Source organism: Falco naumanni, chromosome 3 (genome assembly GCF_017639655.2).
Source record: "Falco naumanni isolate bFalNau1 chromosome 3, bFalNau1.pat, whole genome shotgun sequence".
NCBI classification, from domain to species: Eukaryota; Metazoa; Chordata; class Aves; order Falconiformes; family Falconidae; genus Falco; species Falco naumanni.
The window spans coordinates 15,953,862-15,964,504 of record NC_054056.1 but is presented as its reverse complement, the minus strand read 5'-3'; the positions used below and the strand labels follow the sequence as shown (position 1 = coordinate 15,964,504).

The following is a 10,643-nucleotide window of genomic DNA, read 5'->3' as shown; positions in this document are numbered from 1 at the left end:
TCCTGGATGATTTAAGAACGATCCATCTGGAAAATGATGCAGACAATTTGTTACATCCAGCCAGAGAGCCATAGAAACCACAATAACAAGCTTAAATGATTTCAGCATCGCTACATCATCCAGCCCCAGCCAATCTTCCTTGGAGCCACCGCCGAGGTGGGGTCACCGCATCACGCACAGCTCCTCTTCCTGAAGCTGATGCTCTTGCTGCAGCCCAGCCTGGTGCTGGGAGCCTGGCTCCTAGTGCACTACCGGTGGGACACAGCGACGCCGGCACAGCAGGTTCCGTATGGCCAGGGCACCCCCCTCCTCCTTCCCTGCTCTTGCCTCACCACCACCCCCCACACCCAGCCCCTCTTTGCAAATAAAGAAGATATGACAGGCTTAAAGACCTTTCTTGGTGGGCTCTTCCTTCTGCAGGCAGCATTGTTGCATGTTGATGGTTACTACCTAGCCCTGGATAAATCAGGGCTTCATTTTTCAAAATAGCATGTTGATTGATGCTTAAAATATCTCCAGCAATTACTTCACCCCGGTATAATTATAATAATTAAACTTGGATAATGCTTAGTCCTACTTTTTAACAGAACTATGTGCTGCGGCACCAGCGTGCTTGTGTTTTGTTTCCAGCTCATTTTTCAGTCTCGCCCCGCTGCTGGGCTGAGGCACCCCTGAAGGATGCCAAGACTGCTGCCTCCAGTGCTGAAAAGGGGACGGTGACCCAGGCAAGGCCCCTCCAGCCCTGGGGACCACTCGAGGTGCATTTAACCGGGGGCATGGCACGCAGTGGCCTTGCCCTCGTCCTGACCACATGGTGGGGGGAGCAGCAGGAGGGGATGCTCCTGGCTCCAGCGATCGGTGCTGGAGGGCAGCTGGGATGGCCAGCTCCTCAGGGATGCCCGATTTGGCCAGTCCTCTTTGGCTGCAATGCAGAAAGCTGAGCTCGCTGGGCTGGGCAGCAGCTCCTGTAGCAACGGTCTTCCACGAAGCACAGGGAGTCAGCCAAGCAGCAGAGAAGCGACGAGCTGCTGTCTGCTCCTGCAGCCGTACCAGCTGCCCACGGCCATTGCAATCTGTGTGAGGAAGCCACACGCACCCGTGCAGCACCGCTCAGCACCCACCCACCCCAGCCGCTCGGCTCCTCCTTGTCCCCCACATCCCCTCTCCCACGCTACATGGCTCAGCACAATATTTCTCCTCTGCGCTCCCAGCAGCGACACCGGCAACAATTCAGGCTGGTGAGTATGTTTCCGGCTGTGATAAATAGCAGGGAAAGGAATGAGATCCCAACACTGTATTTCATGCTCTGAAATCCCGCTTGTATCTGGAAATGAACAGAGTTCTCCGGCTGATATATGCAGCTCCGGGGCCATTCGCATCCTGTTAGCTTGTACACACTGTCAGAGTGATTTAAGCTGGCAATTTGGCCCTAAAATGAAGAGCATCTCACTTTGTCCCTCCCTATTTTCCTATACATATTCCCACAGAAGAGAGCTTTTGGGGAGGATTTAGCCGGGCTGGGGCTGGGCAGTACCTCTGGTCCTTGTTTCGGTGTGCCGTCAGGGCACCGCACCGTGGGATGGCTGCTGCCACAGCCTGGAAATGAAAGCAGCAGGCGGCTGTGCTGAGCCATCTCCCCAGGTCATCCCTTTTCGAAGCTGACACGGACACTAGAAAAGGCTTTTTTCCCCCCTTTCTAGGTCAGCTGGCATTTCAGAGAACCGCAGGCACGCCGTCCCGTGGTGGCTGGGGAAGGGGAGGATGCTGGTGGGAGCACAGGGGGCTCTGGAAGCTGTCCCAGCTGCCCAGCAAGCTCTGCACAAGCCCCCTCCGCATGGCACCCAGGTCCCCACGTCCGTCCGTCTGTCCAGCAAGCAGATCACGGCAGTGCAACGGCACGACCAGCCCTGCCTGGAAGCACGACGGCTCAAGTGTGAACCATCACCACCCCTTTCAAACTGAATTTGCAAACAAGAAATACCGCTTTAATATGCAACTGCTCAGGGCCAAAATTTCTCTTTATGTAAAGCATGTATCTAGGTTAAGCAATTCTGTAACGCCTGCTTACCTTATCGCATAGCTGTTTATTTAAAACATCATTAGCAACATTTAATTAACTCTCTAATTGTCCTGTGGAAGGGCTTCCCTCTTTCAAGCACTTTGCCCCAATGCACACACACGGGTCCTGCTACCCCGAGCCCTGGGGACCCGGTGCCCTCCCACCTCTGCCACAGGGTTGGTAGGTGGGCGGTACGGTGACGGGGACCCCAAGACCCTTTTCCCAGGATGAAGGCAGGGCTCTTTCCCAGCTGCTCACCCAGGGGTGCACAGCTGGGGAGACAGAGAAGTTTACCTCGGGAAGCCCCTGGGCTCCACCGTGCTGAAGGGTTGGTTCCCCCAGCCCCCAAAACGACCCCGTCCCCTCCCCAGGGACTGCGCAAAGGAACCCAGTCACTACCCGGCTGCGCGGTTCTCATATCAGTTTTAATAGCAACATCAGAGTACTAAATATACACAGGGAAATCGGTATAGGGTGGCATTTACAGTGCTTCCAAATACACAGCTTCGAAGTACAGAGACAAATTAAAAACCACTCGGGAAGAAAACAGTTCTCGCCTGCGTGGCCCCATGGGCAGCCGGCACCCTGCTGCCATCGCCCTGGCTCACACCGCGGGTGCGCCGGCAGGAACTGCCATGGCCAAAGGCGATGGCCGCTTCCACCGGCAACAGCCTGAAGTTGCCAGAGCATCACACACGTATGCGCTGGATGTCTCGCGGTGAAGGATTTTCCCAGGAAAAGAAAGAAGTACTCAGTGATGTAAAACCGGTTACAAAGTAAAAGCTGTCTCATGTTAGAAAACGGTTTTTGGCAAAATAAAAATAAAGTGTAAACTTCACTGTACATGTCCTATCAAACAAAAAAATAAACCCCTCGGAACCTAAAATAGAAGAATCTGGGTCAGAAATCTGTGCCCTTAGTGTACATTTTTGTGCAACATATACTTTTTCTCAAAGTAAATATTATCTCCACTCGTGACACTATTAAAAATGTACCTACAAATGCTGAGAATAATTCTTAAAAATGCGTGAGAAGCGTTACATGAGATCTGGAGACCAAACCCACGGACTTCTGAAATGGTGAGGGATCTCTTGCTGGTTTTGAAAAAATCACTTACAGATTTTATACCTGGTTGAACAAAAATTCCAACCACATTCATCCTGAAATGGGTGGGCTGAGATAGTACATATATATTTTTGTTCTATATTTTTTTATTTTTTTTTTTACAAAATATATAATATGTGTAGAATATCTACTATTTAACTACCATTTTAACTGAACTACCTTCCTTCACAACAAGCTGCCAATGGAGGAGAGGTAACCTGAAATCCGCCCCAGCACATGCTCCCGCGCCTGTTTTGCCTTTGCTGCTCTGACCTCCCGAGGGCAGCGCGAAGGGCACGGAGGCTGGAGACCACTGCGGAGCAGCCTCCCTTGCCGCCTCTCCACCGCCACGGCCAAGGCCATGGCCACGGCCACAGCCTGCCCTTTTCTCTAGCTGGGAAGACAGAGTGAAGGTAAACGATCAGATCTGGAGACATGGGCAGCCGCCCGGCAGCCGCTCTGCCCTGCACGCCCAGGGATGCTACGGGACGTTGCTGCCCTTGGGATAGCTCTGTTTGCCAAACCCCCCCAGGGGATTGAGTACCAAACCCTCGCAATCTGCCCGCTGTACCTGGAGCTGCTGTGATATGGTAGCTCAGACCTATAGCCCCAACTAGCTGAGTTTGGCACAGAAAAAAGCCCACCAGCGCCGGCCACAGCGAGCAGTGCTGCCCGCAGCTCTCACACAAGGAGTTGCGCCAACTCCCTGGCTTGGCAGGAGCAGCGAGTGCTGCAGCTCCCGCTCGGTGTCTGCAAGGAATCTGGATGGAGGAGGGGTCCCGCACAGCCCCGGGAGGTCTGGGCTTGCTGCAGAGCCCGAGGAAGAGCCAGCCTCCCCTATGCCAGGGGGGAGCAGAGCAGCTGCCATCCCTGCACAGGAGCAGCCAGCATTGCCGGCTGGTGACAAAAAGGGCTCATCCCAAGCCATTCTCTAAGACAGAGCCACAAGCAACACACAGGCACACCGCTACACACCTGGGGAATTTGGCAGCCTTTCAGCAGCTGCGACACATTTCTTAGGAGCTATGAAAAGGTTAAGAAATCTGTAAAATTAATAAAAAAGAAGCAAGAAGCAGCTAGCTGGAAGTTTATGGCAAAGCAAGGGTCAAAACTTCTTTTTCCCAAGCTGCCAGATACACAATGAAATAAACACAGTAAAAAGCTCTGGTTTTCCAAGGGAAGGGCACACTGGAGGCATAGTTTTGCTAGGCGGTGGTGGACACCTGATGCTGCATCCAGACTGTGCTCTGCGCGGCACCCTGTGCCCGCTGCAGATGCTCCCCTGGATTTGCTGCACATCCATTGAGTCCCACCACACGCATGCCTGCAGCTCCCCAGCATCGCACCACAGCAATGAGACTGCCCCGGCCACAGCAGGGATGTTCACAAGGGACATCTGCCACCTTGCTGCTCACAAGCTGCGGCTTTATCCCTTGCAATGCAAACGATACCATCCAGCGCACGGGGCTGTATTTCACGGTGGAACATTCCCTGCTACCTGTGCAACGCCATCAGACTGGGAAACGGGCTCAGCTTCTGAGTGAGAACAGAAAAATCCCTAATTCTCCAAATGTACACATGTCCTTTCTGTCCCTGCACTGGAGCAAGACTCCGCTGCTTGGGCGAGCCGCTCCAGCTGATTCAAAGTACCCAGTGGCATGAGCGTTGGCAAAATCTCCCCCATTATTGCTGAATGAGCTTTGGGCTGGCTCAAGCCAACGAGACCTGGCACAATCCCTGCGAGCTGAGGATGAAGCTTCATGTCCGGCAAAGGGCAGTGACAGAAGGGAGCTCGTCTCGAGCTACCACCTGTGGCTGTGGCAGCCAAAAGACCTCAGGGTGAGATGATGTGGCCAAAACGTGGCAAAACTCACGAGGAAATGTGTCTGTGAAGACCATGCCTGCCTGCTTTTTCCACGGTGTGAAAGATCTGCTCCATAGGTCTATTCCATGAAAATGTGACTTTCTGTTTTCATGTCTGTCTTGTATTTTGGCTTTCGTCAATACTAGGGAATGAAATAATCATAGTTCATTTCTTCTTTACTGTGAAAGGCCTTGGGATGCTAGGATGCTGCCTCATCAATCACTGCATATGCAGCTCCAGCCCTTCCCTTCTCCCTTCCCTCCTTCGGGCAGTCGTCCCTTGTTGGTGTGCTTAGCATGCATAGGGATGGGAGGGTTTCTCTGATAAAGTGCAAGTGCTGTTGGTCCTTATAAATAAGGGAAGATTGTGCATCTACTTTTGTTCCTCGGTTCACCGCTCATCTCTCGGTGACCAGGACGTGTCCTTCTTGCAGACTATGTGGAAAGCTCATGCAAAGCCTGCCATCAGAAACCTGCTCCTGTCGTCTGGGGCCAAAGTTATTTGCCTTCAGTCTCTCTCCCTCTCACACACACAGACACACACAGACACACAGACACAGACACACACATACACACATTTTCCTCTCCTTGCCTCCAGCTCTGCAGGGAATTTCCCAGGAGCTGAGTGCCAGGTTCAAGGCAGGGCGCCTCTCCATCACCATCATCATCACCGCCAGCACCAGCGCTGCCCGCCCTCCCAGCCCCCAGCTCCGCCTGACGACTCTCCTTCAGGCAGCGTGTTCCATACACGCAGAAATACAGAACGATGCTTCAAACTCTCGGGAACGAGGGAGTCAAGATATATTTCATGATGTCAAATTGCTATTGAGCTTACACTGGAGTCCCCACAAGAACTACTGGGTGCAGCCAGCACATACAAATAAACAGGAAGATCAATGGGTGAAGCACAACAGACGCAGCTCCCGAGCTGGAGTGGATTGATGCCAGCAAAGTCAAATGAAGAAGGAGAATTCAAAAACTACGCCAGCAAGGGTAATTTGCAGGGGCTGCACCATTTACAACAGTAGAACCCAAACATCCGAGCGTACTGAGATGACAGATCACCTTGGAGTCGTCGCTCAGAATCTGCACTCCTTGTGTGGGTTTTCGGCTGATCCCAGCAAAGCCTGGCTCTAGGGCAGCCCTGGGGCCAGCAGCACCCAGGGCATCCCCTGCACAGCTACTAAATGGGGGCATCCACCATTCAAGCCGGGTAACGCATCGTGCTTTTAATTGCACCCCACTGCAGCCCAGAGCCTCCCTGGCGCCCAGGTGAGGCTGCCTGCGGTGGGGCTGGGACCTCCCGCAGTGCCGTGCCTCCCTGTTTTGGGGCAGAATCCTGGCACACCCCGAGGGCAAACATTCCCCATGTTTCTCAGGGAAGGCCAAAGCCTGGGGGGCTTGCTCCTCCAGTGAGACACCATCCCCTGCCTCAGAAGTATCCTGGGCAGGCATCCCACCCACCACCCTGGAGAGCCGCCCAGCAGACACCCCTCAGCACCCAGCCCCATCATTGCAAGGTTTGCTCTTAAGAAACACACACAAAGATGAGATCTCTACTCTGCTGCCAAAGTCTAAGGGGACCCAGACCTGTTCAAAACCCTCCAACACCAAGACCCAGCCCCAGGGACGCGAATCTCTGCTGCCGCCTATGCCCGCCCAGCTCAGTGTTCACAAGAAACCACCTCCGCAGAAGGAATGGGTTCAGTCATGGACTAAAACCTGGCCAGGAGCAACAGGAACCCTCCTCCTCCTCTCTGGCTGCCGGTCGGCAGTGATCTGGGTGCAGAATGCACCCAAGGCGATGCTCGAGGCTCATTGGAGTCGCAGGGATTGTTGCCAGCGCCTTCAGAGATGCTCGGTTTAAGCCTGCAGGTAATCATCAGGTCTGGCAAAGACTTCTTCCCAGGGCAGCTTCCAAAAATTCAGGAAAAATAATCCAGGCTGTGCAATTCCATCAGAAAGGGACAGAAAAGGATACGGAAACAAGAGACTGCACATGAAGCTATATGCAATGCCAGAAGTTTCTACTTTTTTTTTTTTTTTTAACTGCAAGTTCATTGTAATAAAGAAATGGAGCTGAGTAATTAGTGGATGAGTAGAAATGCATATCTGGACAACTCTAAAAAATCGCTAGTATTTACCAAGGGCAGTTACAAAAAAGAACTGGAGGACTTTGGTCTGAACTCTGCTGTCATTCCCACCCATGTAACGTTGCAGCAACCCAACCGAGACCCACTGCGGTGTCTGACGTGAAGCAGACCCTCACTTGAGTGGTACGGGACCCCTCTGCAAGCTTTGCCTTGTCACCATCTACATGGGCAAGCCCAGGCTTGGCACAGGGCACATGTTAAAGAGCAGAAGCAAACTGTGGTGAGACACTGGGCATGTTGGGAGACCCCAGCCCGCTGCCACTATCCCCCCCCCCTGCCTGGCTCTCCCAGCCATGCCAGTTTGGAGGGGCACGGCATGGCATGGCACAGCTTGCTGCACCAACAGCAGCACCTGACTCCATGGAAAGACTTGGACAGGGGGGCTTGCTGGTGGGCTGGCATGTTCATCAGCACCCATCAAAACCACCCACCTCTGCAGGAGCTGGATGGGCGATGTGACATGTTTCTAGAGCAACACACCAAACCAGAGGCAGCAGAACCATACTTCCCTGGCAAACTGTTGGGCAAAAGTCCCTTTTTAATGGTATTAAGTGACCCCCGTGATTGTGGACAGTGGAATGCATCTTCTCCTGCCATGGCAGACCCAGCCAAGACCAGGAGAGCAAAGGAAGAGGCTCCCCGGAGCTCGCTGGCCTTGGGCTAGCTCAGGAGGCCATAGGCTCGTTCCTCTCATGTTTCTCACAAAGGGCTGAGCAAGCTTTGGTGTTGTGACAAATTCAGAAGCCATTTAAAAAAAACCACCTCCCACATCTTCTCCTAAAATTTATCTCTTCTGCCAAAAGAGGCTGATCTTTTGACAGTCCACAGCTAAAAGCCATCCCCAGCCAGCCCCAAGGCATCACACCTGACACAGCAGGGACCACAGCTCCATGAAATAAGGGCAGGCACAGGCTCGCAGGCTTCATCCTATCTATCTTGATGAGGTATCAGGCTACAGAAGGCTGGACACACCCTTCACCACCACCACCTCCAGCGAGCTGCCACGAGCCAGGGGACCCGCCTGCTGCGAGCTGCCTGCTCACCCTGCCCTGCCCCGCAACGTGCCGCCCTGCTGCGGGGAACATCTCCCCCGCGGGGGCCAGGGGGAGCGGAAGCATGAACTGCCCCGTGCACACGCAGCATCCCGTGTCGGGGAAAGGGGCTTGCACCAGGCGGGTGCAGCCAGGAGCCCTACAGCAGTGGGGCAGGTGGGAGAGAGGGGAGCACCTCTGCTGCCCGCTCCTCTCGCCACACCATTACGCCTCCTCTGACGGCCTACAGCAGGAATGCACTTTGTGAATTTGGCCCAGATGCATCCTTCTAGCTCTAATCCCAGCCCATGTCCGTTCTCCTTTCCCTCCAGAGCGCTCTGCCATCCCCTCCACAGCTGGAGGAACCATGGGGCAGCGCAGCCCTGCTCCGGCTGGTTTTTGGGAAGCCTCTCCCCTGCTCCCACCAGCAGCCCACCGTGCTGCCCCAGCTGGCCCCCACCGCTCGCTGCTGCTGTCACGTCACCACCGCTGGAAAAGCATTTCCAAGAAGAACCAAAACTATATATATATATATATATGTATACATACATATATATGTTTATACATACACACACACTTATATATATGTATATATGTCTACCTATATATACACATATAGGTTTGAAAGGCAAGCTGCCAAAGTAGAAAACATCGGTTCACCTAGTTCGTATTATGCACGTTAAAGAAACGAGACTTTTAGCCCATGACATCTTCTTTAAAAATGAGTATTTAAGATCTTCAAAAATTGCTACAGTACAAAAAGTGTTTGTGTGTGTATATATATCTTTTCTCTCTACATATATTGTATGTATGTACGTTTATGGACCGGAATGAATGATCCCAGCAGAAGAGACACCCCATTCGTCCTCCACAACGTTTCTAGGCGTTATCGACTTAGCTTCAGCTTCTCGTGAAGTCTTTGCATCGGTACATGGCACATAATGGTATTATTGGCACAGGTTCAGAGTCACGGTCCAAATCCAGGCTCCAGGCGCTCAGTCCTTCCCTCTCAGTCCCCCGCCGGTTCCTCTTCCTCCACAGGATTCTTTGCTCACACATTTCTCTTTCTCTTCTCCAAAAAATGCGCTCCTTGAAAAATGCAGTTACCTATAGGCGTGTTCATTTTTATAAAAATATATTTGGCCCATAGAACGCTGCTCTTTGAGTCTCCTACTGGTAAACAGAAATGGTAGGTACAGGTAACCCATTATTTTTTATATTTTTTACAGGTTCACCAATGGAATCCTGTTAAGGATGATAAAAAAAAACAAAGATTAAGTCACAACAGGGAAACGCATCGTGACTCACACTGCTCCTTTTAGCCCCCCCCCAGGAGCCCGGAGGTTCCCCCCTCCTCCCAGGAGCAGCTCTGCAGGGCTCAGGGCAGCAAACCCAAACAGCAGCAGGCGAGCATCCCGGGGGAGTAGAGGATGGAGGAAGCAGGACGGCCGTGACCTCCTCCTCCCCAGCTGCCAGCCCGCGTTTGGGACTGGGACCACTGGTTGTGCCTCCCTGGAGGAGCTGCAGCCTTGCCTGGCTCGCTTCCAGCTGTGCTTGGAACAGCACTGGGGATGTGTTGGGCCGGGGATGCTTTGGCAAGTGGTGGGAGTGACTGAGAGGCTTCAGTGTGCCTTACTGCGCACTTCCAACTCCTCCAGCCCATTTCCAAAACGTGATTAGCTTCTGATTGTCCCTACGCTCTGGACCTTTACGTACTTGGGCTAAGAGCAGTGAGTGCTCTGGCAGATGAGAAGACGATGATGAGTCCTAACAAGATTTTCTAAAGTTAAATGCCCTAAAGAAATCAATAGGGAATTGGTTAAGCATCAAAAACAGAGATCCTATTGAAGTTCTTCTTAAGCTATTTATTTGCCGTCTTCTGAAAGATCTCTCCCTAGTAATCTTTAGAACAATTACTCCCCATCATTAGCATGCGGCCACTCGTTTTACGAGCATGTGGTTTTAGGTACAGCGATACATGCTGTAATACGGCTCCGTGTGCCTGACAGCTACCCACGTGTGGGCTTTCTATCCTGCAGGAACAAATACAGCAGGTGCAGGGGTGCTGCCTACAGTGGGCCGGTGACACACATGCCCTAATTTACGCTGTTTAGATTTAGATTTAGAAATGCAATATGCTTTTTGTTCAAGTGTTCTTTCTTCAACGTTATTTTTAAGCAAGATGCCCAATGTATGCCATCTCTAAGAACAATGCTGAAATCTTAATTAGCAAGACAGATTTTACAGAGTCCTTAATCTCCCGCACCGGGCTGTGTTGGGACCGCTGTTATGCCACTGAAGACAAGCCTGGATTTTTTATGATGACTCATTATCTGTTAATGTTAATACAAACCATTTGCTGTTGTTAGGCAGAACGGGGCCATCACGGCAGCTGCTCGCCGTGTCCAAAGCATGGAATTAACATACAATACT

The 10,643-nt window shown here is 52.2% G+C and overlaps 1 protein-coding gene across 1 annotated transcript in view; it reads right to left on the bottom strand.

Moving 5' to 3' along the window:
• Positions 1–2,466: 2,466 nt before the first annotated feature.
• The window catches only part of AJAP1 (adherens junctions associated protein 1), a 46,396-nt gene continuing 38,219 nt past the window's right edge, over positions 2,467–10,643 (bottom strand). The window contains exon 7 of the mRNA XM_040588050.1: positions 2,467–9,455. The gene's annotated coding sequence lies outside the window, so the exon portion shown is untranslated. The remainder of the gene's footprint in view (positions 9,456–10,643) is intronic.